Source organism: Odontesthes bonariensis, chromosome 20 (genome assembly GCF_027942865.1).
Source record: "Odontesthes bonariensis isolate fOdoBon6 chromosome 20, fOdoBon6.hap1, whole genome shotgun sequence".
Classification (NCBI taxonomy): domain Eukaryota; kingdom Metazoa; phylum Chordata; class Actinopteri; order Atheriniformes; family Atherinopsidae; genus Odontesthes; species Odontesthes bonariensis.
In genome coordinates, this window is record NC_134525.1 from 20,538,290 (window position 1) to 20,563,842 (window position 25,553).

Sequence of the window (25,553 nt, forward strand, 5' to 3'; positions counted from 1 at the left end):
TTTAAATTCATTAAATTTCCAAAACTGAAATGTCTTTCAACTAATCATTTGCAAAAGGTCTTCTGTCAAGCTCCACATGCTTTAAACATCTGGATTTGGGTACTTCTTCTTAATCTTTCAGGCAGATCGGATAGAAAATGACTGCAGAAACTGCAATCCTCAAGTCATATGTCACATGCAACTGGGTTTAAGGTCAGCCCTTTGCATCCTTTGTGCCATTGCTCTAGCTGTCTTTTTGCTTTTGTGTTTTTAGAAACAAAATGTAACATCGCTGAACTGCATGGATCAAGGATGTATTATGTGGCTATTATTGGCAAATAAAAGCAGCAAAACAGCAATTATGTTGCCACAAATGAGTTTGTGTCCTCGAAAAATCTCTGGCCTTCTGTTTGTTGTCTGCACAACATTGCAAGAGTGCTAAAGCTAATGCCTGGCAGAGAAAACATGTTGGGTACTTTTACTTGCCATTAAGCATTTAGATGCACTTTTTAACAGTTAATCTCAACACCTCCATCTGCTCCGTCACCAGTTGTCATTACACAAACAAGAAAAATATTTTTTACCCCGGGAGCCTCAGAGAAATTTTTTTCACTCTTTTCTCTTCGTTTCATTTCTGTATCTTTTCATCATCCCTCTTTTCCTTACAACTCACCCCCGGTGTGATTCTCTACGCTGCCTTTGTGTCTCTCCGTCTCATTTCGGCTGCCACTGATGGTAGCCTGTCAACCTTGACAGATGTGTTTCAAACAAGGGCGCACAATAAGGTTATAACTGCTCACAGAAGGATGCACTCAAAATGTCAGAGGTGAATTACGAGTGTGCAGACTTAACAAATTTGACATTGTATGTCATTGTACTTCTTCACATTGCTGTGCCGCTGCACAGCCTATGTTGCAAGTGATCCGTGACAGAGTGTAGCTTACCTTCTTTATTGTTTCATCTTCGGCATCTTTTCTCTCCTGTGCTCAATTCCACACTCATAATCGCCTGGGCGCACTCATTTCTCCACCTTGAATTGAATAGAAATGGAGTCAGTGGTTAAGAATTCAGCAAACACATCAAAACACTCCTATGGTGCCCTTGTGGGTAACATGCTGGTCCATGTGCCATGTGCTCACGCTGTGTTGTTGCTCTCTGCTCTTTTTGTATACTCACTCCAGGCTGGAGGTTTCATTTCATTTTCATTGCTGGGGGACGGTTCAGAGCACAATTCTTCAAAAGACAAATTTCTAAAACGATTTCTGTTGACCCAAGAAGAAAACTTAATTCTTCAATGATCTGAACTATACATAATCAGAATGCATGTACAGAATAAACTAAGCCCCGTTTTGTTTTGCTGTAAAAATCACAGAACCAATATGTTCGTTTTGATACTAAACCCTGTCTTCTGGGTCTTCTGGGAAGCTACAAACAGAAGGAAAGAAGGGAGGGGATGTGCAAAATTCATTTTAAGCCTATTTGTACTTAGTAAAATCTAGCATATCAAGTCCTTGAGGTGTTTTCGGAAAGAGTGAAACCATTCTTTGTCTCACTGCGATGATACGTTACTGCAGAAAAGCTGCAGTAACAAATGAGAGCAGATCATCCTTCTCCTACTACCTAAAGCTTATATATGTGGCCTGTCATTTCAGTTTTTTCCTCCCACAAAAACAGCTTATGTAAGACAAATTGAGCTCTGAGATGTATCTCATGAGACCGAACCAGATTGATTATTATTCTCTTTGCAGATTAGGTTTCTTGAAAGCATCCATTTTCCTAGAATTTTAAAAAGGTGACAGGTAGTTCAATGTAGGGGCACAGAACAGATGGTGGTCTGTCCAACTCACGCCAGGTGGAGCTGGGTTGGACCATGTTCCACAAACACATACACAATCACACAGGTCAGATGGAGGGCACTAATTCTCTAGGGGGCTTCAGGTCATTTTCATATGACAAGGATGCCAGGATACTTTAAAAAGGGTATGGCAAATATATATACATATATATGTACATAAAGAGACCCGATGATATCAAATATAATTTTGGGTTCCAAAACTTGCAAATGATGTCAAAGACAACATATCAAAATGTTATAAATTTGTTGAGAAGCTCTCGTTTTTATTTCCAGCAAAAAACCTTATAGAGAAAAGCTATATGGAAAACCTAAAATCATTTACTGAAACCTTTAGTTTCTTAGCCTTTGAACTTAGGAAATGTTGCCCATGTATCCATCAAATATATATAAAAAAATCGTTATTCATGTTTCTTTGAAAAAGATGACGGGACATTCAGGTTGTAGTAAGACGAGGCCAACAAAAGAAAGGAACATCTCACAATTAATTACGTTAAAAGGTAAACTGCTATTGAATGTAGACAACTACTTCAACAATTCAAGAACAAAGTTTTTTTTGCTTAAAATGTTAAGGAATTTGGGGATTTCCTCATGCGTGGTAGATAATATCATTAACATATGCAGAGAACCTGGAGAAATCGCTGTATGCAAAGAACAAGGATGAAAAACCGTATAGAACAGCAGTGATGTGTCAACAGACATGGTTCTGCAGTGAAAATGACTGCAGTGGCTCAGAAACACTTCTAAAGACATCCTCAAGCAACAGTTCAGAAAAAAAATAGAAAAAAAATCACAGGCACATTCAACTGGTAACTCGCAGCATGGTGTTAAAGTCAGGGTGATACAACACACTGGTAAACATGCACCTGTCTCAGCCTTTTTAAAACTCTGTTGCTGCAAGCAAATGAGCAAAAAAAAGTAACATTTATTCATTTAAACATTTAGTAATTGGCTTTTGTCAACCCTTCAGTTAAATATAACGAAAATGCTCATTACTGCATTCTGCTTTTAATTTACATTTTACACAATGTAATTACTGTTTTGTTATAAAGCTTACACTCTGTGTTGATTGTTTCTTTTAGCAATTCACTAGATGTTTAAAATCCCTTAACCCCTTGAACCCCGTAATCCCTTATAATTGATCAAAATTAGAGTCTAAGATTTTTTTATGTTTTATAATGAGAGAGAATTAGATGGAAACCTGTTTCAGAACCACTCAAATTGCAGATAGGAGACCCTGCACTTCCTGGGAAGAATGTTTAAGAAATTAACCTTTTACATCATGCTGTAAAACTGTCCCGTATGAATACTGTGGAATAATATATTACATGTAATATTGTAAGGTAAATATTATCATCATCTTCATGTGAGACACTTAAAGTTGAAAATGAAAAAAATCACACCGACTTGAGTAAAACATGAAATTTTGCAGTCCATGTGCTCTCTCCTCTCTGTCAATCATATCACCTCTTCAGGGGAAGAATTTCAATTTCACACTCGGCTGGGGTGCAAAACACAAACACACCACTTAAACACAGGTACAGGAACAGAGATGGGAGGCGGGCTGGGTTGTTAAACGGATAAACATACTGTATGTATTCATGAGTGCGCGAACAACCAAGGGAAAAACATAAATAAATCAGACCCATTGTTGTCTAATTCAGCTTTTTAGGTAACAATGCCATTGATCTCTGTCAAAGTAAGAAGTAAAGGACAAGGAAACTAAAACATTTCCTTACAAAAATATCAAAGACATCGCCTTTTCCATATCCTTCAAATTCTTTTTTTTTTTTTTTTTTTTTTTTTAAATCTGACCGGGACATGTCCTGTCAACCGCAGCACAGCATCTAACTAATTAACTTCAATCTAAATAATTCAGCCGTTCCCAGTGAATAATCAAAAGCAGAAATGACTGTGACCTACCCAAAATATGAGAGGCCTAGGATCGCAGTGCATTTTAAAATATAGGCATGAGATGGCAAAAAGAAACAGCGAAATCTAAGCAGAAACACAAAGGGAAAAAATGAGAGGAAATGAAATGTGAACTGAGCAAGCAAGAGAAAACTTTTTTCCCTGTCAGAAAGAACCTTCTTATGATGAAGTGTGATAGCAAAATAGCCTGCTCCGTATTCATGAATCTCTTAAAGCACAATCAATGAGGTGAGTGATACTTAAAAGATGAGGCTGACTTTGACCCAAGCACTAGCGAGGAGGAGGAGAGGGAGGGGAAGCGTTCTGCGGAGCATGGACCGGAGGAGATGGCGATTTAGACTATCTGGGTATCCTTTGAAGTTTCGGCCGATGAGGTTGGGCTGTGGATCAGCCTGCGGCCTTACTGCATTAACCCCTCCAGCCCAGCTATGCTTGCACTGAGTCAGCATCAGCACCAGCTGGCTGCCTGCCTGGCCAGCAAGATGCATAATCTCCACACTATGTATCACAGATCTATTATACAGAACCATTATTCAAACTTCAGCAGTGATTACCTTCATGCTTTGTCACATTTTCACAGCAGCATGACTTCACACCAGTCAGTAGCAGATCTGGTGTTGGTGCTTATTTTGGACAAAAATTGAATTTGTGGAGCAAGAGCTCATAACATCAACTCAGAAGTTATTGTGTGGTCTCTTATCTGCCAGCAGACGGCACAAAGAAACACACACAACCAAAATCAGTAGACCGAAAGTCACACTCACACAGATGCACATACACACAAAGAAACAGATTGGTTGTGCACTTTTGCCTGATTGTTTGAGGCATACAGACACACTGGTGATAGATAGAGGTGAATTGCGTGAGAAAGAGGATTAGAGAGGCTGTGAAAAGCTGAGAATTATTGACAGGAAAAAGGAGGATTTAGATTTAGCTTTGCCAGTCCACTGAACGTCTAACCTTTCCCCTCTCCCTTCCATGCACACGCACGCTTACATATAAACAAGTGATGACTCAGGCCGTCTCAAGCTACTTTGAACTGACAACTCTTCAGAAAATGACGACATAGCAGTTCCTTGCTCTGACCAAACTTTTTATATTTGGGCTTTTTTTAACATGTAAATTATGTAGCATATCTCAAAATGCTGAAGACTATGCTGGTGCAATACGTAGAAGAAAAAAAAGCATGAGCACAGTGATACATGCAAACTTTTAGGTTAACATGAATCTGCAGAAAAAAAACCACACTAATCCGATTCTAAAAAAACAACCAAATCTCTGTGTGAGTAAAATAATTCCAGATTTTGAAAAATACTGGAGGTGATTAAACTACTCATCTGTTGCCGCAATCTGTCTTTTTTTCCCTCTGTTCCTCAGAAAACATTCCATGTTCATATATATATATATATATATATATATATTCAAGCACACATGTCTTGTGAAACAGGCATGTAAGCATTGGTTTGCTTGGCTGTTTAATGAGTTTTTACAAGGACACTGAGATGTGTACAGTATTTGCAATTGAAATGAGGGGTGTGAATCATAGGCAAGAGGAAGGGCTGATGGCACCCCACCTGGTTGCTTAGACTTCCAAAGGGCACACTTAATGAATTATCAGTGCTGCAATGTGAGAAGCAAACACTGATGACAAGTAGTCATTTATTAAAAAGCAGGTGTTTGGCGGTGTATGTGTGCACGTACTGTATTTGTTGAGAATGAGTGATTTTCTTTTTTATTATTGTAAAACAAAGCAAAAAATATATATATAGTGCCTGTTTGCCCTCTTAGATGCAAGCTTTGTTAATTTGAGCTTTTTCCCCCTCATCTTTGAGTTAAAACAGGATATTTTATGATGAAGCTAGAAGTAAGGTATGAAAAATGCAAATAATAAATAACAAAAAACAGCAAACCCAATATAGTTCATGTTTTGCCTCTTCAACTTAATCTAATGTGTCATTATACATCCACTCCTGCATTTCAAGCCTGCAATTCATAAGAAAAAGGGAGTTTTTTTTTTATTTTGTTCTAATGAATAAACAGAAAATTTAAGTTTTTTGATTCTTCTATGTTCCAATGTGAAACACCAATGTAATAGCTGTTTTGTAATTAGACAAATTCATTTTTTTACTTTTCTCTACTGTCACTAGTGAAAAGAGTCCAATTAAAGAAGTGGACATACGACGAGCCTCTCCATGTATGATGCTAAGGACATGCTGAATGTACCGTCTACCCTATGTGCCGATCAGATGGAAACCCCTGTCTAACGTTTAAAAGAAAGAAAAATGGGGGTAATGTAAGCACTCTAATCGAGTGATAGCAAACCTTTGCAGAGTGCAGGAGAAGCACAATGAAGGTATAAAAAAACAAACGTGATGCTTTTTGTCATCATCTTTTTTTGCAAATTTGTATTTCTGACATCATTGTCAGTTTATATTAGATCAGATAATGGGTTTTACTATAAAATACATAAGAATTGCAGTCAAAATAATCAGATATGAGCTGAAAACCTGGCAGGGAGGGTGATGGCCTGTACTGCGAATGCAGTGGAAGAATAATGGAGACATATGGTGCATTATTCCTGACTGTGTGACTGTTACTGAGCCTGGAAGTGAATTGAATACCAATGTGACCAATGTGCAACAAAAGAATCGTTCTATACAATTCTTACACAGCTTGACTGCCAAACCGATATGACCACAAAATGTTGAATCAGACAAGCTGAGCACCTGTCAGATTTGTTAACCTCTAAGTTGCCTTTGACAACTCTGATTGAATAAAGAAATTCAAGAAATCTTTCTATATCTATAATATGCAGTCCATTTTCCTATATAAGAGATTTTTCACTGTGAGATTACCCTCCTAGAAATCCTCACTTGTAGCAAGACCCTAAAATTCAAATCAAGTGTTGCCAGTGAGTGGATGACACATCTCCAATGCATGTACTACACTTACCCACAAGATCTGTGAGGGTTTATTCCTTTTGTAAAAGCCAAGGTATACACTAATCTGAACTTCAAAGCAATAAAACGTATCATTTCCACATATCCCTGAAACAGAAAATAGAACAGTCTTATAAACTGAACTGAATATAGTTGCCTTCAAGGTCTGAGCTTTGAGAGGCAGAAGCAGAGTGCACTGTTAAAAAACAGTCTTGTCATAGCTCCAGTCCATCTCCATTTCTGTCTGCCTCGGCATTCATAACTGTCTCCCTTATCTTCTCTCCACTGCTCTCTCTTCAAGCATATTGCTCTCAAAACTGTATTTGTGATCTTCCCCTCCCCCATTCACTTCCACTCTTTTGTTCCCTCTCATACATAATCGGTTTTCCTTCATATCCTCACTTTATTTGCCCTAAAGACAATCTCTCCCCATCTTTTCCTTGCTCCTTCTCTGACTCTGTTGCTCACTTGTGCTCAGTGATCATAGGAGCAATGATCTAACAGAACATTTTTGGTAACGGGAGGCCAATTTTCTGGACTTGGCAGAGCATCAGCGTTGTTATACCGCAACAGCACAGTGCTTTGATAATAACAGCAAGATATCTGATTAACAAAGAGTAGCATGTGTGCTGCAGCAGCAGATCCAACTATAGTCCAGGCCAGTGATTTCATGCAAATTTGCAAAGCTGCCATGGGCTCTAAATGATTGGCAAAAGCTGGGGAGAGAGGAGCATGCAAATACTAGTTCGACAGAGGGGTGTGCTTAGTGATAAAGTGGAAACACAAGCTTGGGACTCCAATCAGGTCAAATCAATGTGAACTAATCCTGTGGCAATTAACAAACTGTGGTTCAATGCACAGGACATCATTTAATTTCTTTTTGAGTTCTTGTTGTGAAAGGACTGATTGAAACCTCTGGACACATGATAGCAGAGAGAAAGTACACAGTTGAAAGGGCTTTTCTTCTTGTCCTTACAGACACATCTCAGAGAATTTAGAACTACACAGACTGTGGGTCATACATTAAGTGTTTATATCTGCCCTGTGGCACAATAGAGAGCTGAGCTTTGAAGAAATGAGAGATACGATTCAGTGGTAAAGAGAAGGGTGATGATGAGTGAGATGGTGGCAGTATCATGATACTTTTTCCTCACCCTGATTAGCCTCTTTGTCATCTCTTCTTTATCGCCTCTCTGAAATTCTCCGCCTTTGTCCCCTTCTCATTAAAAACCTTTTACTGCATATTAAGAAATCTGTGCATAAACCGATTCTCTGCTTCACTGTCACAAGCACAATCTAATAAAAATATATATTTCTCATGTAGAGACAAGAACCTTTGCTAAGAGTGGATGTTTAGCTGAAATTCTGGGCCCTGTAACAGCTGCTTGAGTTTTAAATTGTTGGTTTTTCTGACAATAATCAATGTGGGCAAATTTAAGCAGCAAGCCTCATCATGGAAAAAATCCCTATGTCCTCTTTATGCACTAATATTTGCAAAAAAAATTATTGCATGTACACCTGCTTTAGAAAATTACTGACCCTACATACATATAATCCATTTTCAAACATATATCATCTGTAGGAACAAAATGTAATGAGTGCGACAGTAGACTGTTGTGTGACTCATTATCTTCCTAATCTTAATTACTAAACTTTGTATTTTCATAATGAATTTAATTTGTACACCTGACTGTTTTTTTTTTTTTTTGTTTAGTTTTGCCTTCAAATTACAAATAAACCATTTCCAGGTTTTAATCCTTCAAATAAGAAGATTTATGCCAAATACTACTAACAATCGAGTCAAGTACACTTAAGGAATTAATTTTTATTCTCTGACCTGTAATGAGAGCCAATGAGTAAGAACTGAGTAATTCTTATTCAACAATTGCAACTGTTTTCAGTGGATATTAACTTAATGAGCATATGAAACTTAATATTCAATGCAGTGAGTGGGTATATTTTACCCAGGCACGGCCATTTCATATTTACTAAAATATATCAAAACCACTTTTAAATTACATTGCTTTGAATAATGCATTTTAACTATTGCAACAGCGAAGTCAGTGCAAGTTCACCCCATAATGTTACCATCACCATGTCCAGATAGATGTACAGTATAAACTGCGGGGTATAATTATGTGACACTATGCGAGTAACTAACACTCAAAAAGAAAACTCAGTTGTCATGTACAAGGGAAGTCGGACAGACATAATCTACTCAGATTTAAATGCACTTGGATACATTTTTTAAAACTTCATCTACATAAATGCAGAGTTTTTGCTCGTAAATTGCTGGTAAATTCTTGTAAGCGTGAATTATGAAATGAAGAGCAAGAAAAGAATACAGAGAAGAAAGATTGGTTTGCCAAAACAAAAGCAACGGACACGAAAGGGAGGGCAGTTTAAAACCAGCTCAGCAGAATTAATTCATAACTGCATTAAGCCCATAGGCTGTCCTTAGGACAAAGATCAGATTAGCATTCTCACAGCTCTTTCTACTGGGACTCCCCTAGTCAGTATCCCTGCCCTTTTACTGATAGATTACGACCCAGACAAGGAACATCTACTCCCCCTCTGCTCAGGCAGGATGTGGAGGAAGGTTCACAGTTCTGCCAAGAGCCTAGAAATAGTCTTATACCTTTAGAAGGGAGTAATAATGATAGTTCATACGTCAGAGGCACAGAAGTACTTCCACACCAGTGTTGTATGTGTTGAAACTTAGAGCCCTGTTTCCACTATGCAGTCCGGTACGGGTCGGTTCAGAAAGCGTACCGGTCCCAAGGTACCCGTTACCATTTTTGTAACCCTTCTGCTTGGGGTACCTAGCACACAGGACCGGTTCCCTTGGGACGCTTTGGCACGCACTCCGCCCACCCCTGAGGGACCCCTTTGTACAGTGGGAACGCAAAGCTGACCCCAAAACGACCCAACCCGTACCGTACCGATACGAAGTGACCCGAACCGTACTGACTGTGGAAACGAGGCTTTATATAGCATTAAAGTTCAAGAAAGGATGGTTTACACTTTAAAAAAGTCATGAAAATGAAAAGTCATACTTCAGGTTTTAATTTTAGTGCAGTTGTGCTCCCCCAAAAATGCATCCCAGTTGGTCTTGCTTATTTCCAAATAGAGCCATTCCTGTCATCTGTTACAATTCCACCTTTTTTCATTTTGACAATATTCATCTCATAAATAACCTAAAGGGCAATGCCAAATTTCTCAAGTAATGTACAAACCTATGGAAGGAAGAACAATTTATCAACTGCTTGTTTGAATTTATGTACAGCTAATATATTTAAAGCCTTACTGAAGCACAAAGAAGAAAGTGAAAATTAATTGTGAGTCTTTTCTTCTGTATTTCTTTCCTTTTACTTCCCCTTGCAACTGAGAGATAGAATAGTTGTTTTCATAACAACAGCAAAAACCTGCAATTTCTTGAAACTTCTTGCATAACTGCAACATCTGCTTCAGAGGCCAAAATTTACTTGTAATTTTGACAACATCATTTCTTAACCAGAAATGGTTTTAAAGTTACATAACTGAACTGTTTTGTATAAATTTACCAGCTGACAGAGGGAAAAATCAAGTCTCATAAAAACCTGCCAAACTGTAGGAGGCTGAAATCTCGTTTCTGCGCCAGAAAGTGCGCTGAGCTCCATCTATAGAGTGAGGCAGCAAGCAGAACCAATCACAATACATACTGTTAAACCCAAACAGAGGGAGAAAGAACGAATCTCGTGCCGTCCACAACAAGTGGGACAGAATGAGCATCGAGATTGTCACTTGGATGAGTTACTACAGAGAGACAGCTGCATCCTACCGCTCAGAGGATCAACAATGGAGCAAACAGATTTGACAAAAATGTAAAAGAGAGATATTGTTGGACAGAAAACAAGGTCTGTGAAATTCTCAAGACAAATGTAGTCCAGATTCTGTGAAAGCAAGTCCACGTGTAACAAACAGGAGAGGACGATAATGAATGTTTATCAAACAGGGAATACATCTGCGTTGCTTTGATTCATAGTTAAACCGGGATATACTAACACTCACAGGATAGCAATTTGTCTGTCTCAAGTGCTTGATAGCATGTATTTCACATTTCTCTGAGATAGCACTGACAGGCCATCACAGCCTGGCTTGATACAGTCTAATAAAGCTGAACATGCCATGGTGGTATACACTGTCAAGGATAAACTGGTCTTTGAAATCTATCTTTCCATCCACATGTAACCTTTACTACCAAAACAAAAAGTAGTAACTCGGCAAATCACCTGAACCAAATGAAAAACATAAATAACAGAAAATAAAATATCAGCTTAGGGTTCAGGCAAAATACGTAGCTAAACGAAAAATATCATCCCAGTCGCCAGTAAAAAACATACATTGCACGTATTACTGGTTTGCAGAAACATCAAATGATCATGTGTTTTACTGAAGACTGAGCTGAGAAATAACTCTGCAGTTGTGTGACTGATCCTATCGCACCGTCTGTGCTTACCTCCTCGGGAGGTGCGTGTCAACACACGTAAAACCCACCCAGAACTGTTACTACTGGATACAAATTAGCCTGAAAACACTGCTTTTGCTACAAAAAGATAAGCTTGAAACTATCTTGATGGATTGTTTGAGACTGTGAATGTGATTCTTGCAAAAACACCCAGCTGCCTCTTAAGGTAAAAAAAAGAAAAAAAGACTTTTTCACAAAATCCAATACAGTTCAAACTGGTGTTGCGTGACAAATGCTTTGGGAAAATTGGGCATATAGGCATAAAACTACAGGGCTTGAGGCACAGAGACTAAAATCTAGTGCTATGCTCCAGCTCTTGCTAATTATTTTTTTCTTTCACAATACTGCATACAATATTAAAAACAACTTCCTCTGTGAAGGAAAGAATATCTGAAAATGATTCATGTTTGTAGCTCGTTTAAACTACCACGCACGCCACTGTAAAGCACACAGATTATTAAAGCATCACAATCTGTTCTTTTACTTTGTTAAACTGTCTAAGTTACGCAACATTGTTTGCATAATTTTTGCACCACCTTGCACGTTTTGTACAGTAGATCATTTTGCTTAAGGCGATATATTCGTGCTTCTTCTCCCCAATAACCTTCCTTTCACTCAGCTCACTTGAACCTTAATGTTATTCCATTTTAATTCACTGCCAGAGACTCACCATCCCAGCTGCAGCTGTACTGTGTGTACTGTCTTACACTTGCTTGAATACAAATACTGAGTCAATATAAAGTAAATAGTTTTTTTTATTGTTCCTTATACTGGATGATAACAACCAAAGTGATCTAAGACAAATGCTTGGGCATGCTCAAAATGAGTAATTGGTCAGGAAACATTTAGCCTTTGAAGAGTAGAGGCACATGATAGCTAGACTACTACTGGCTGGGATTAATACATGGTATAAGTAAATAATTCCAGACAACATTTTCTAGATTGAAAAGTCAAGAGTCAGTCGTCTCTTAACTCTTTTTCATAATACATGGATAACATAAATAAAGAAAAAGTAATCCAACCTCCTGTCGGAGGCCCCTTAATTTACTTTGTTCATAAACTGCATATGAGTTTACATTGTTCTGAAATTTGCTTTTAATGTGTGTCTCCAACTAATCCACTGAATTCTGTTTCTAATTCACAGTGTAGAGCTGTGTTATATCTAAAGACACTTACAAGAAGTTCATGTGAATTCTGTAATAACATCTTTTAGTGATTATGTCCCAGCAACAGCACAAAATAATATAGAATATTAGGCAATAATGCACATTTGCCCTTCCCACAAATACATTTAGTTCAAGATACTAAAGTGATTACTTGACCACAAGAAATGAACAAGAAATCTCACCTCATATCATCATGCCAGCACACCCTTTCATAAAGAATTTTCCCAGGTGTAGAAATGACTTCATGAATCCATGTATTAGAAGTAGTGGGTTTGTCAAGTCTCAATTTTCCATAACTTGTAAAGATGACTTGCAAAGGTGTGTTTTTTTTTTTAAACAAACAGAAAATACAACAATATAGCTTCAAATGGATTAACAAGGCATAACCTTTAACACGAAACCTGAAAACAAGCTGACCATCCGCGGAGAAGACCAAACACCTGACCTTGTGTAACTCTGATGTTCCACCACAGCTGAGCCATAATGGACTAACCCCTCCGTTTTTAAATTCAAGGCATCACTGCAAAGACATCTCTCAAACCTTTGCCACATTCAGCAACATTTTGAAAAACAAAAAGATATAGTCAACACTTACATTTGTGTGCAGAAACTGAAACACAAACCTGCAGACAAAACATTCACCATCCATCAGTCTGAGACTGGCTAGCTCTTTGAAGCAATCGCATAAGCAAGTATAGTCATCAAATCAGTGTGTACACACTATATATCATCTCCCATTAGCTTGCTACCTTAAGTGTAATTGTTGACAACAGTCAAGAGTTATACAGCTAATACAGCGTGGGATCGCACTTACATAAGAAAAGAGCTTCATGAAAAAAACATGGCTCATCGGAATAAAAGATGCTTGGACCTCTAAAAAGAGACAGATCTATCTTTAGGAAGGTTATATTATATGGCAGTATTTCTGCCGATATGCAACGGTCATCTCCAAGAGAAAATAAATCATGTGCATTGTAGTACATGCAGGTGATTGGATGCATGAATGCAAAACACATATTGCGTGTTAGCAAATGTGCTTTTGGAGAGTGACTGCTGAGGATTATAAATATAACGTTGCACTCCATATGTATTTCATTTGTTGCACAGACTTTCGAACTTTCCAAATCTAGCACACCATTGTAGATGAAACTGGTTTTCATTATTCAGAAATGAGTCCCCTTTGTGTCGTTCTCTTTAATCTCTCCCTCAGCTAATCTGAAGTGAAGGTAGCCGGGCTATCAGAGGGGAATTTAAAGGGATTACACATGTTTAACAAAATAAGGCTTAGACAGAATACTACTCAACCTGGTGCGTGCACAAGTACATATAGCACATACAATGAGTGTATTTAACATTACTAGTGTCAATGATGGGTATTTTTAATTAGTTTTTCTGTCAAGTATACCTGTTCTTGCCACTGGTGCACCTTGACATAGCAGAGGAGTAATGCTATAGAACAGTTTGACTCCAAATGTTAATAAAAATTGCAGCTTTCATTTAGAAATAAGCAAAAAAAAAAAAGTTGCAAATTTTGACAAAGATGTGAATATAATGATTGGAGTTTTAAGCTGTAAACTGCAATGTAATGCTGATACTCCTGTACAAAGACTAAATGATTAATACATTAAAAGGAAATAATTAGCAGATTCATCAGTCAGTAAAATATTATGTGGTTGAAGTCAACAATTTAATTTAAACTTTTGACTGCCCTTTAGTTGCCCTCAAGTACCCTTTTTACATTAAAAAGAGCAGCCTCTTTCACCCTCTTTTCAATAAATAACAGTGTTACATGTCATGTGTTGCTGTCAGCTCAGGTCATTTTAAGACTTTCACATAAATGCATAATGACACAATCTGTAAATCCATTATGCTATGTTGTCTGCACAGACCCACCTGAGCCAGAGTGTTTGAGACGAGTAAGTTGGAGGTTATAGTTGGCAGCAAGTGCAGTGGTTGTATTAGTAGACACTACCTATTGTAAGTGTCATCACTTGAGAAGAATCTGATGGGCTGATGAAGTGCCACACTGGAAACGTTTTTGCGTGCCCACTCACCTGCATCGAGCATCGTAGTGTATGTAAAAGATGCCACACAGGCATGTAGACAGGTATGCTGCAAAAGCAGGCTTAACAGAAAATCATAAATGTAAAGAAAAACAGATCAGGCAAACACTCACTTGTGCAAACTGTTGAACATGGACATAGCTCCTTACCAAAATAACGTACAAAATGAAAATAAAATAAGCCAAAGCTGTCCATATTTTCAAAGAGAAACTTCCATCAACACATAATGTTTGAGGTAAACAAGCAATGACCGCCAAATCGCCTAAAATCAAAAACCTAGGAACTGATTTGGTTTGACGATATATCCAGTTGGTATTGTTCAACAAGAAAAAAAAAAAAAAAAAAAAAAAAAAAAAAAAAAAATCAGCCACTTCAAGCTTTTTGAAATAGCAACATACCTCAGAGATTGATGAGGAAACAGTATGAATATTAACACAAGAGGTAACTAATTGTAAACACAAAACAATATTTTGTGGACCACACTGTACAACATCTACCCTCTTTCTTGTACGCTTTCACACCAGTGAGTTATTCTTTCCTATTGACATTTGCCTTGGGCAATCTGAGGATGTTGACACATCAGTATGGTGTGGTCTAGTTTGTATTGAGCCTGCAGATAAATCAATAGACTCACATTGATTGTTAGATAGCTGTACTGCTGTGGGCAGACCTTTTTTTTTACAGGTTACTGTACAAACATTAGATATGATTATTTTTCTTTTATGAATACAATGACTGTGCTTTTTTTTTTTACCATCATAATCATTTACACATATCAGTGTTTTGATTTGCTGCAAAAACACTAAACCACTCTATCATCAGTGTACAAGTATTCATCTGATCTTAAAGCTTAATTAGGATGTTTGAGAGCCTGGTGTAATCTCACCAGGATTTGCAAAAATTTATTGCATTGCTTTCGACCAAATGCAAAATTTCTTTCATCAAACTGTTTAATTGATTATGCCTAAAACTATCTGGCATTTGAAAATATGAGAGTTTCAAAAGAGCGATGGCAACATCGGTAGAGGTTAACAGAATCCCAGTCAAAACTATTGAATGACAAAGTTTGGGCCTGAAGGAAATCTATAATTTCCAACAGCTTGGTGTAAGGGAGATCATTTAAATCCAGCATTTACTAAACTCTACTGCACTCTAACAGCACTGTAAAATTACTGGAATAATAATAATAATCTTCCTTTATTTTACACATTTCCCTTAACACCTCTTCACAACAGCCAAACGTGAATGACTAAATATTTAATGATCTACATAGAATAAAAACACTTTGTTTTATTTCAAGGGATTGCTCTTTGTATTCCCTTCTCAAAAGAAAAATTAATGCACCCATATGAACAAGCACACATCTACAAATGTCCCTTTTTTCATATACCTCCCCCCACCTTCAAATCAAATCATTATGACAGTGACTGCTCATCCCTCCGTCTGCCTTATCGTCAAAGCTGGCCCAGATTCCATCAGATTATACAAATGACATCAGCAAGTGTATTTGTTGTCGTGCATGTGCATGCATGTCTGTCCTCTTTCAGCATTGGTATCTATTGCACTGAGCCGTGTATGTGCTGGTGTATCTTTTTGGGCATTTTGAAGCAAGGGAAAAGTGCCAATATTCTAAAAGCAATACAAAAAAAAAAAAATTCAGCTGAACATGAAAACATGTAGGATAGATGTTAAGTTCTAAGATCTGAACTAAGTTTTATTACATAAAAACAAATGCTCAAAGGCTTTACAGGCATAGCATGCATGTTGTTGTTTTGCCTTCTGAACTTCAACAGCCAAGTGTGATCATAGTGGATTCACCCATATTGCCAAATACTAACCCTACAGTCCATATGCAACCAAGGGGAACAAAGCCATACAAACAGAAGTATCAAGACCAGGTTTGATTAAAACCATACTTGGGTACTTCCCTCCTGCTATATGTATATATATATATATATATATATACATACATACATACATATATCGATAGATAGAAATATAACTATTTAAAATATTCAATACTGAATAAGATATACATTTATTTGTATTATGCTGAATAATTGGATAACTGCAATAACAGAAATTTCTGCTGTGGGAATTTTTGTCAGCACAATTTGATATTTTTGTTGTTGATGTCACTGTATTTTTGAAGTGAAGAAAAAAGGCCTTTTGTAAAGTTGCTTTACTCCCAGTGTTAATGAATAAATGACACAGAGATACTGTTTTGACATAAACACTACTTTGTCAAGTTGAGGAACAAATGCAACAAAGTCATTGCTGATAAAAGATCATGGATCCATTGAAAATAGACCATTATGAAACCTAGCACAATGCAGAAAAAGGCTAAAAGAGTGTCTTGTAAATTGTAGTCTCACACTGATAGATACAAAGAGGTAGTATGATGTAAGTGAAACGGAGCAGGCATATGCACAGTGAAACTTTCATTCAGTTTTTAAGAAAGGTATGTATTATTTATCAATTTGATCTTTTCCATTCTATTTATTGAGCAATAAACATCATCAAAAGACATACTTGTTTAAGTCACTCCATAAAATGTGTGATAATTATGGCTGGTGCAGAGCGTGAGAAAAGTGTTTGCTGGAAAAGTGGCGTCATGAATATCTTTTCTTACTTAGTTTATTGGAGCCTGAGAAAATGCCCTGGCTTGTCACAGCTCTCAAAAGCTATTGGCTAGTGATGACCCTGACTAAGCCATTTTCTGCTGCCTCTGCACTCGTTTCTCTCTCTAGCAGAACCGCCAAGGAGATTTGGGTGTCCTCACGGATGCCAGTATTTCATGCTTTCGACATGCAGGCTTTCACTGTCTGTCTCCCTGGCAGTATAGAAAGCATTTAGGGACAAAAAAATCCTAAAAAACAAGCTTCCTCTTCCTGACAGCTTGCTAATCATGCTACAAAGGCTTGTCTGCCGTCCATAATGCATTGGATACATCTCATTGCAAAAATCAACAAAAGCATTAATTGATTTGCTCTCTGATCACAAATTAGTACGTAAAAAGATGTCCGTTTGTATTTTCCACATACTATTCTTATTGATGTGATAAACATGAACATGAGGTAGGAATTTCTAAGGAAACCAATGCTTTATGAAAGTAAAATACAGTCTAGGGCCATCATATCCAGACTACAAAGGGCAATGAAATGAGTGTCTGAATAAAGTCTAGGAAGTAAGTAAGATGGAAATGCATATTCAAGTAAAGTGAAGATGAAACACAATACAACGCGTCTCAACACGGTCAGGTAGAGGAGTGGTTTGTTCCATTTCATCAAAGCAACATCAGACACTACCTACTGTACAGAGTAGCTGAGCAGTGCACAACCTCAACAAGACATCCTTCTGACATAAATGGGTTTGCAAAAACACAGGCAGCCCAGACATGCTATGAGAAAAACATCCTTTTATATTGAGGGTTATGAAACAAAAATGTTGGGAATGAACATTCCAAGCAGATTCAGATAATTCATATTTATACTACAGAATACACTGATTTCAAATCACTTTTTAATTAAATCTTTTCTGTTTTGGAAAGTTGAATCTTAGATTATTGCACTGCTAAAGTCATTAATCAAAAAAATGCACATTCTATTTTAAATGTGTGTGTGTGCGTGTGTCTGCATGCGTGAGTGGGTTGGAACAGATGGAGTTTAGCGATACAAATAAAGAAGCATTGTGATATGCATGAAGTGCAACACTGTCCGTGGTGCTGAAGTCATTCTTCAGAACTGCTATTTTGCTACACCCAGGGATTTCATTCATCTTTCCCTTACACGCAAACATACAGTTAGTTTTAGCCAAAATCTATTTTGATCTCCTGTAAATCTGCTGTCCCATATTCAGTCCAAAACCACTTTTATCACGTATATCTAGATTATTCATACTAAAAATGGCACGTCCCTGAAAAGGCTCAACGAGAATGGTGACCTGAAAAAGTGGCGACCAATAACAGGACGAAAAGCCTCCTAATTCCACAGCAGCTCCATCACCCAGCCCACAGGGCCAGGCTGATGTCTGACCTCCAGCTGTCTGTTCATTTTGTGCTCAATTAGCAAAGAACTCTCCCTGTCGCACATGTGCAAAGATCTCAGCGCTTGTGACCTTTTTTCCTCCTCATTAATTAAATTACTAATAAATCTCGATGAAATTTAGATGAAGAGTGGATGTGGACATCAAGAAAAGAGACAAGCCAAAATTAGCGTGACTGATAATTTTGCTACCTGCCTTTCTTCTCATGTAAAATGCAGAACAAGGCAATATTCACTGTCACTCACTTGGCAAGGACAAAAGCTTGTAAAGAGCCAGAAAAAGTTTTCTAAAACAGTGTTGCAAAAGTGCAGGTTTATTATTTTTAAAAAGTACATTGTGGATTTTCCCAAATAAAGATTAAACATTCATCTTTTTTATTCTTACTTAAAAGGTGCGCCAGAAAAGACAAATAAATAGATTCATAAAAAAGGACATAACCAATGCTGTCTTCTTCCTGTGGGTATAAAATGACTAACAGTCAGTAAAATGTGCACGACACATATGCCCCCAAATTGTCACAACTTACTGACTGTGATGTGTTTTGTAGTTTGAGCTATTTTCCATTTATTGTAGTACAGCCATGGTTCAGGCTGTACTATAATAAATGGGAGAAAATGGACTCCTGTGAATGTACTTTGGACTTTGCAATAGAAGACAAAAAAAAACATTCAATAGAGGGGCAACCTAGATGATTGGCCCTAAATAGTGCTCAGTCCTTCTACATCCATCCATGTTGATTATTAGACTGAGAAGAGGGTTTGCTCTCTTATGTTCTCTCTCCCTCCCACCTTCTCCATGCCTGCCACCTTGGCATCAGTCATATTTTGGCTTTGTACCACAGTTGCAGGCCCTGCCTCCTTTGCTTCCACTGTAATTTTCCCTTCGTTGAAGCCAACATGGAACAAAATGGCTTGACTTAATGACACCACACAAGGAATTGCATTTATTTTACACCATTTCACTGAATATTTTATGGACTCTTGTAAGATTTTATGCTAAACAATAAAAAAAAAAAACTGCAAACAATCTCGATAAGACTCAGATTTGCTTAATCTATATAGACATAACTGGACAAATGATTATCTCTGTGAACAAAGACCAAGAGTTCATGTAAACATAGAATTTGGTATTGTGTTATATATCGTGTCAAAGATAAATCATCCAAACTGACAGATTGAATAAAATAATAAAACAAAACTGCTTCTCAAATACCGACCACATTGTTCTTAGCCACTAAAAAGTTTACAAATGAATCATCTTCGAATCAATAAACAAGTCTGAAATCATGCTGCTGTCAAACTTCACCCTCCTTATTAATAATTCTAGAATAAACCAACTGTCATCATTTCAAAGCCTTGCTGACATCAATATCACCAAGTAGAATACCATATTTGGTTCTCCTTTCACTTGTTTCTGTGCAAAAACAACCCTGAGCACTAGCACCAAGCATTCACTCATTCACACACTGACACACAAATACAGCCACCATCTGTCATGCTGTAACCTCCCTAAGCTTGCTTTCCTTTGCCTTCCCACTGGGACACATGCTCACTAATGATTCCTTAACTTTGTTACCGCATCATTATGGCAGTTAGTATGTGCCATAGTTTGATTTACCACTTTGTAATGAACTAGCAGCGTGCACTCGCCTGCTTGACAGTTGTACTGATTCACTGCACCATGACGAATACAACAGTAACGCTGTGGTAGCAATGCTGACATCCACCTGCTCTCGAGTTACTGCCCTCATTATGTCCATCTGCCTTGTCCCCTTTTACATCTGAATATACTGTACTGCCATAATAATTATGATTGAACATTTCACTGAAATGTGTTTTAACTTGAATGTCTAACACAACAGCTTTCTGGGTTGAACAGGCTCAAGTTATTATGCACTGATTGATATGTTACAGTTGCATACCACCTGGTGAAAAAAAAAAAAAAAAAAAAAAAAAACTTAGACTGTAACTTGCTCTGAAACAAAAAGAAAAGTCTAAGTGAAGGTTGTAAGACTAAAAGCACCAGAGAATTTGTGTTAATCTGGCCCCACAGGTGAACTCCTCTCTGCATAGGACAACTCTTCATGTTGTATTCTCAATCATTGTGCAGATGTGCACAAAATCAGGGACTTGCTGGAAGACAAGGGGAAAGCAGTCAGCAATGATTCCAGAAACAAAGGGATTCTCCTATTGACCGAGGGCTTGCTTTGACTGTAGCAAGAATTGTTTCAGTTGTTGCAGCTGGTTTGCATGTTTACCTGAACCTACTGGGAAACTTCTCAGGGGACGAGTCATTATAAAAAAAGAGGGAATGTGGAGCTCAGTATGCTTTTCACTACTCTTGTTGGCGAAACACCAAGCTACCAGAGGTGCAAAGACAATTAGATTAGTGAAGGATTGAGCGAGTGTGGTGAAGTTGGACAGAGTTTCAATGCTGGTTCACTAGTATTGAAATTATAATGATTTATTCGTCAGGAGGTATAGGGAGATAAACAGTTCGTCTTTGGAGTAGATAATCCTTGGAAAGCTGGCCTTACTGTCACGATCATGCTTGGCTGTGTCGCTGCTTTGGTTTCTGAGTCTTAGGTGGGGCTGGGCAGGTTTCCTGGAAGCCCTGGGCCGAGTCTGGATTGCTCCTGCTATCACACCTGCTTCTCATCTGCCCTCATCAGGACATCTTTATAGAAAATATTATGATTTATCACTGCATAATTATTACATTGCATGTAGTTCCAAAGGAAGGGTTTTAAAACTAACTGTGTGATACAGTTCTATCAACATCGTCATTTGTTTTTGTGTGCTTTTCCGCACAGCACATTAGCCATTTTTCTTGTTCTTCTACTCGCATTGCCTCCTCATTCATTGGCCTTTGTGCTTGATTTAGCCAGTGCCTTGGGCCAGCAGCAACTAGCGGTGGTATAGAGGGCCATGTAAATGTCACCATCTCAGAGGCTGTGCTCTGCAGAGCGTGAAATGAAATCTGGCAGAGTTTTAGGGCCCTGCCTTTCCTTACATGGACATTTCACTGTTCATGGGCCCTATATGAAACTATAGCACATGTTATGATTAGATCTGGACCTCCTTCCTTTATCAATTATTTAGGTTTCAGATGGGTTGCATTCACATCAATGTGGGAATTAGTATTTTTCCCAACATTACACCTGTCATGTGATGTTAGCTTTGCTAATCCTATAATTTAAGCAGCCTTATCATAATCATTGTATATAGCATTCATGTACTGTATACAAACAATAGAAGAAGTACACATCTTGACTATGTCTACAGTCATATTCCTTTAATTCTAAATGTAAAAATGGATGATACCAACAGGAGGTGGAAGAAGAGTACTGTAAACTGGCACAGAAGGACGATAAGCGGTTCAAGATTTCACTGCTGAAGAAGCTCCCTGTGGAGTTTCTTATACTGGGAAGATTGTCAGTATGCTTGAGGGACTCTAAATTAAAATCAGGAGCATGGATGGGCTTTTGGTCTGCAATGATGCCATTTTGGATCGAAAATTATGTGAAATCTCCCTGCATACAACTGCCTCAGATCCTCCCTTATTGCACATTCCTATCAAGAGAGGGATCAATAAGCATATCTTCATTTGTATGTAGGGCTTTGGAAAAAACTGAAGAAAGAAAGCTGTGATTACAGCATCAGAGATTGTATGTAACACTCTGTCAGGGTTGAGATGAGGTAAATAAAAACCTCATACTTTACTTGTGTTCAGAGTTGATCAGATCAATCAAAGCATGTCATTACAAAATGTATACCCTTTAAGATACCCATTGTTGAAATTACCCTGTGTTGCTTATTGTCTTTTCATCTCTAAAACTGGCACTTAAAACCTGGCACCTGCAGACATTTACAAATAGGTTCCTTTATTCCAATTAGAGGAGTACCTTGTGCAGCTTATCTTGTGTAATGGGCTCTTAAATAAATCTCCTTGCTTTAAATACACACAACCTGTGCATCACTTAGGCTTTCTTCAATGTTTGGATACATGATAGTCTAGACCTCCCATGGAAACTCTAGAAGGCAGAAGAGATCTTAAAGCCTTGTCCTTCTACGCAGAAAGAAATGGTTGTTTGACAACTTTCAATTCACTTAAAGGACACGAATGAGCATTTAAATAAATTATGAACTTCAATTAAATAATAATATTATTGGTGGACTACAAAGTACTTCATCATCACGAAAAACAAATGTTGAAAAATGCCATGTTTGCGAAACCACACTTGCCTAAAAGCTTTGTAATGTATAAATATAAGTGAGATCACACTCACTCTCATTGTGTGACAGTGCCCAGCAAATCAGACAGTAGTCAGTGCTAGGGAAATCTTCGTCACGCCTCTGATTCATCGTCATCATCCTTCTCCCATCACAGATAGTGAGAGGCGGCCAGGCCAGCTGCTAAAGGGCACTGCAGAGAGCTGTGGTATGGAGGGATGCTGGCAGGTCAAGAAAAGCCATCATGCTCCAACAAGCCAATCTTCACAAATCGACTGTGAGTAACAAGAATGTGCCTGATCCGGAAGAGAAGGGAAAAAAAAAAAGGAGGAACTACTTTTCGACTTACAGGGAGAAGTCTTTCTCAGTGGAAAGTATGCTGCATAGTAAAAGGCTGATGGAATCATATTCAATATGAAAATAACATTATTGCTTAACATTACAGTGTAAAAAGCATTATTAATTGTTTCTGCATACAATTTTTCATACAGCTCATTTATTTTGCTCCCCGAAACTTCTAAAACAATTTTCAGTCAAACAACATCTGCCAACGCAAAAAGGACTGAACTATTATTGTTTGGTTCCTCTCACAAAGCTTGTATTACCATTAAGTTGTTACTTTCAGCTTTTATTATTGAGGCACAATGGTAAATTAGTGCCTCAAATATAAGTGGACACCATAAATACGTTTATATGGCTCTCGAAAATTAAAATGCAAACAAACACAATATTCTGACTGAAATCAACCTTCTCAAAACCAGACTAACATAACCAGGTAATGTGGTTGGGGATTAAATCACACTACATGTTTATGCTCAGCTAGACTCAAATGAACTGAGGCACTTCAAACACACTCCATCATGTGCAACTTTTTGTAAAAACAGTAAAGTCCAAGTGTATATTAATGCAGCTGAATTTCCAATAAAGCTGCTCGCATTCACTGCTAAATATGTCAGAAATTGAGACTCAAACTCAGCCTATGAAGACTCTGTTCCAACCTGTGTTTGCTAGAAGCATTTTAAGAGTATTTCTCTGCTCTAATAAAATCCTGATTTTATAAACACAGCGTTGTTAGACAAAATCATCATGCATGTATCTTAAGAGCAATATATGTGCTGTGAATTTGGCTATCGGACATGTATGATACTCTCTGACAGAAAGTATTAGAAGAAGGAGAATGTCTTGAACGTTTTGTTCACAGTATCCAGTGTCATAGCATCTGACATATATTGGTTAATAACTTGCCCTCCTATGCATATATACCATATGTATATTTTGCACTTGATGTGGCTGAACTTTCCTCAAAGATAAGTTCTAATTAGCGGCCATGATGTGCAAGCTGCACAGGAAGAAAAAGCTTGGTAGGACAGATGAGGGTAGCAGTACAAACATTATTCAATGAGGGAAATCAAAGGACACTTGGACATGGATGAAGACTGACAACAATGCAGATAGTGCATTGCACACAGAAAATACATAGTGTCAAATCACATCAAATGTCAACCACCAACCACCCTGAGATGCCTGACGGATAATTGTTGGCTCTTAGACAAGAAGGTACTATGCAACACATGCTTCAACAAAACTTTTTGCAGCTCTTAATAGCCTCTTTTATACATAGGTTGCGCCTTACAGGTGAAAAAAGATGTCTTTAACCCGCCCCTGTTACTCCTCGTAATTCACATATGCCAGAGGTGACTCAGCCCCGCATCACTGTGTCCTTACACACATCACGTGACAGAATTAGCTGAGTCTTGACAGCAGCACTAAGTGGCAAGTCCTGCAACGTTGGCTTAATGTGTGAAAGTACACATGAGGTGAGACTGTTTCACTTTTTTTTTTTACTACCTTCCTTGCAGGCTCAGAGAAGCAACAGCAGCAATCTACTTCGACCACTATTCTTTCTTAGTACTTTCACACATGACTTTGAAAAGGCATATGTAAAAGCGGCTAATGTTTGCGGCTTTAGTGATGCGCTGACAGGTCACATGCCTTCATTTTCTGTTTACAGATATTTCAGGGGTGGACAGCAGGCTGCAGTATGAGCTGTCTGTTAACTTCTAAAGGCTTTCCCTATCAAATATGCAGCTACATGTTAGGATTTAATGAATCTTTCTCACTCATGTGTACTCTCTGATCATGAACCATAAAAAAAACAACACATTTGACTGTGGTTAAACTGATAAGCGAATATTTCATGATACTCAAGGAGGAGTTTATTTATCAAAGTAGAATGATAACCAGATGTTTTTGATCTGAGGTGCATGCATTTATGGCCTGTTTTATGAAAAGAAGCAAGCTGTGCCTGCATCACTTACAGGCTCCTAATTAAAAACAGACTCACACTAATTTGTGCTGCTCTTTGTGGACTTACTGGAGCTGTGTTTATGAATCTGCACACTTTTAGGACCTCACCTGGAGAACCGGACACTCCAAACAGCTCCCTTTTTGATTTGCAGCCTCATGCTAATTGGCCCTGCTTAGTAAATTTGGGTCTTAGTCTCTAAGCAGCTTTGCTGTACCGAGTGAAATGAGTTCCTCACTTAGATAAAGTTGAGACTTGTAACGGTTAAAAAAGGGTCAACAGAGCTTTTTCTTAAGCTATCATAGAGGCGTAACCCATGGACATTTTCTTATTCCCCTGTTTCTTTATAGAAAAAAAGAAAAAAAGAAAGCCTTTTTATTGACGACCGTTCCTATGTTATACTACATCGTGTCAAACTAAAATATAATAAGCACATTTGGATTGCAAAATCCATCATCAGTGCACGAGAACAGTAAAAATGTCATACTAATTTGTTGCAGCAGGGTTTGACACCTGTGCTGTGTAGGAGTTAAA

The 25,553-nt window shown here is 37.9% G+C and overlaps 1 protein-coding gene across 2 annotated transcripts in view; it reads right to left on the reverse strand.

Moving 5' to 3' along the window:
• Positions 1-25,553, reverse strand: part of dlgap1b (discs, large (Drosophila) homolog-associated protein 1b) — an 87,048-nt gene that overhangs the window by 56,168 nt on the left and 5,327 nt on the right. For both annotated transcript variants that reach the window (XM_075452269.1, XM_075452268.1), the window contains exon 2: positions 924-1,009. The gene's annotated coding sequence lies outside the window, so the exon portion shown is untranslated. The remainder of the gene's footprint in view (positions 1-923; positions 1,010-25,553) is intronic.